Raw genomic sequence first — 3,135 nt, 5'->3', positions numbered from 1 at the left:
CTTTTAGGATTTGAAATAGCTCAACTGGAATTCTATCACCTCCATTAGCTTTGTTTGTAGTGATGCTTCCTCAGGCCCACTTGACTTCACACTCCAAGATGTCTGGCTCTGGGTGAGTGATCACACCATCGTGGTTATCTGGGTCATGAAGATCTTTTTTGTATAGTTCTTCTGTGTATTCTTGCCACCTCTTCTTAATATCTTCTGCTTTTCTTAGGTCCATTCCATCTGTCCCTTATTGTGCCCATCTTTGCATGAAATGTTTCCTTGGTATCTCTTGTTTTCTTGAAACTTTTTGTTTCCCCCCTCAGGCCTCTATTTTATTGCATTAGCTAAGATAGCAATGAATAATGTTTGTATTCAATTATTCATTTAGATATTTGAAAAACAGTTACTGGTCACCTCCTATGTGACAGAGCCTTCTACTAGATAGAAGGTGTCAAGTAGCTGGCAACCTAGTTTATGTGTGGAGGCCACAGTACTGTCAGATTGAATCAATTCTCATTTGTTTGTCAGAGGAAAACAGATTGGGCTGCCCTATTGATCAGTCACTGGGAAGAAGGACAATTTAGAAAAATAAATGTTAGAGGGCTACAAGGGCTTCTCAAGCGTTAGCTATATGGGAGGTTCTGCTGAATGACACCCCTCCCCCCTCCACTGCCCAATGCAGCCTCAATCCCTCCTTTCCCTAACACACCCAACACAACCTGAACCCGTGGATAGGTCTGAGACACTAGCAGTAAGGAAGGCCTTTTCTATCGGGGAAGATTCCTCTACAAGAGGAAATCCCTCAGGAACTTAAAAACCTCATACAGTCCCCAGAGTCTACCACCCTCTCCTCCAAGCCAAGAAGCCAGGATTTACCATGTTATAAGCTCCTTTTAGTTACCTCACATCTGGGAGCCAGCCCAGAGAGAGCCGGAGATTTAGGGCCTCTAAAATGGAAGCTGCCTCCTCTCTGTTCAACCTGAGGTCTCCTCTGTACTCTTCTCTATGGTTGATTGGACTAAAACCATTAGTCTAGTTTTCACTTCTTTGTCCCCATGGGTAAACTAGATCCCTTCTATTTTCCTCATGCCAAGGACGTGTGCTACTAGCCCTGTGGAGCCTCTCCTCAGCCTGGCCAACAAGAATCTGCTTAACTGGGCTCTTCCCTCCACTGGTTCAGCCTAGCGTTGGCTGTGGCCCCATCCTGCCTCTGGGAGAGCCTGAGATGAGAAGAAAACTTTTTGGTTTTTCTGTTATTTCCCAGTTTGTCCCTCCGTGCCCACATCAGTTCTGTGATTAGATGAAAACTGGGTTTGTTAATTTCATCACCACACTTTCATTCTGGTTAAATCACCGGAAGTGAATCCTGACCTCCTGACCTCACCCCCTCACCTCTATATTTGCATTTCCAAAAGTTGAAAGATGTGTTATCTCAACCCTTCTTTCTACTTCTCCTTAAACTGACATGCTGAGTTCCTCTAACTAGCATCTCTGAGCTCCAGGTGCCATCAACCATGAACAGACACATTAGTGACTTTAGTATTTACAAGTCATGCTTAAAGTGTCACACCCTCATTACAAAGTCACTCCCTAAGCAATTGCCTTTTGGAAGCTAAACCAAGAGAGGTTTAAAACTAAACTCAAGAACACACAGTGAAAAGGAACAGACCCTGCTATGTGTAAGGGGAAGGGTGAGGAGCTTAGATCCTAGAGCTGGGAACTAGGTTTGATTCTTTGTGCTCTTCCTAGTCTAACACAACATGTTCATCTGTGTGAACGTTTGTTTATCAGGACATTGCAAATGGGTATAATTATTCTTATGGCTAGGAACAGGTGGCTCGGTGATAAAGAATTCCCCTGCCTATGCCGGAGATCTGGGTTTGATCCCTGGGCTGGGAAGATTCCCCCAGCGAAGGAAATGGCAACCCACTCCAGTATTCTTCCTGAAAAATCCCATGGACAGAGGAGCCTGGCAGATTACATTCCATGCGGTTGCAAAAGAGTTGGACATGATTTAGCAACTAAACAACAACATTCTTCAGTATATTTTTACTATGAGATAATTTATAAATATCCTCATTTATATCATTGTATGAAAATGTTCAGGTATATGAAATGTTCAGGTAAACGTATGTGAATTTCCCTATCCTGAAATGGGCAGATTCAGACCCTTGGAGGCACAAAGTAATTGATCATCCCTCACACATTAATACCCATTCTTTTTCTAGCCCATAATTTCATCTTCTATTTCCATTGCTCCTACTGTAGCCCAGATCACTATCATTTCTTCCTACGAATCCCTGAATCCCAACTTCACCCCTCCAATCTGTTTCACAGTGGTGCCCAATATTCCTAGTATTTAATTCAGAACAGGTAAGGCCTCTGCCTCCTTGCTGCAGTGCAGATAATGTTCAAGCTGCTCAGTGCCACTTTACGTGGTCCTTCTTCCCTATGCCTCTCCCCTTAATTTCATCTCTCTTCCTACAAGATGGTGAAACTCTGTTGATTACCTTCGCTCTGGTCTCTGGACCTGTGGGTGATTCCTCCACCACAGACCCTGGCCCAGGCCGTACGCTTTGCTAGCTTTTTGCCTACAGGTCCTTCAGGTTTCTGCAAGAACCTCAACTGCTTCAGGAAACCTTCCCAACTCGTGCACTGCAGTCCAGAGCAACAATTAAAACACGTGCCCTTACTAACATTGTTTTGCCAGTTTGCTTGTTAGCTCTTTACGGATTGTGAGCTTTGGGGGAAATAAGCTTATATTGTAGGAAGGTCAGATAAGGCCTCCATTAAGAGACAGAGAAAGAAGTAAGAATGCCACAAGCCTGCCAGCCTGCCTGCAGGCTGCACAGATCCAAGCCTCAGGGAGCGACCTCACGTACTTGCCTCTTGTGACCAAGCACCAGGCTCCAAAGCTCAGTGCGCATGCGCGGAGTTGGACGTCTCTCTCGAGTTAGATCGTTAGGATCACTTTGCCCCCATACTCCAGTACTCCTGCCTGGAAAATCCAATGGACGGAGGAGCCTGGTGGGCTGCAGTCCATGGGGTCGCTAGAAGTTGGACACGACTGAGCGACTTCACTTTCACTCTTCACTTTCATGCATTGGAGAAGGAAATGGCAACCCATTCCAGTGTTCTTGCCTGGAG

The sequence above is a fragment of the Bison bison genome, unplaced genomic scaffold (assembly GCF_000754665.1).
Source record: "Bison bison bison isolate TAMUID 2011002044 unplaced genomic scaffold, Bison_UMD1.0 scf7180017864384, whole genome shotgun sequence".
In the NCBI taxonomy this organism is placed as follows: Eukaryota; Metazoa; Chordata; class Mammalia; order Artiodactyla; family Bovidae; genus Bison; species Bison bison.
Note: the sequence above shows the minus strand (reverse complement) of the source record.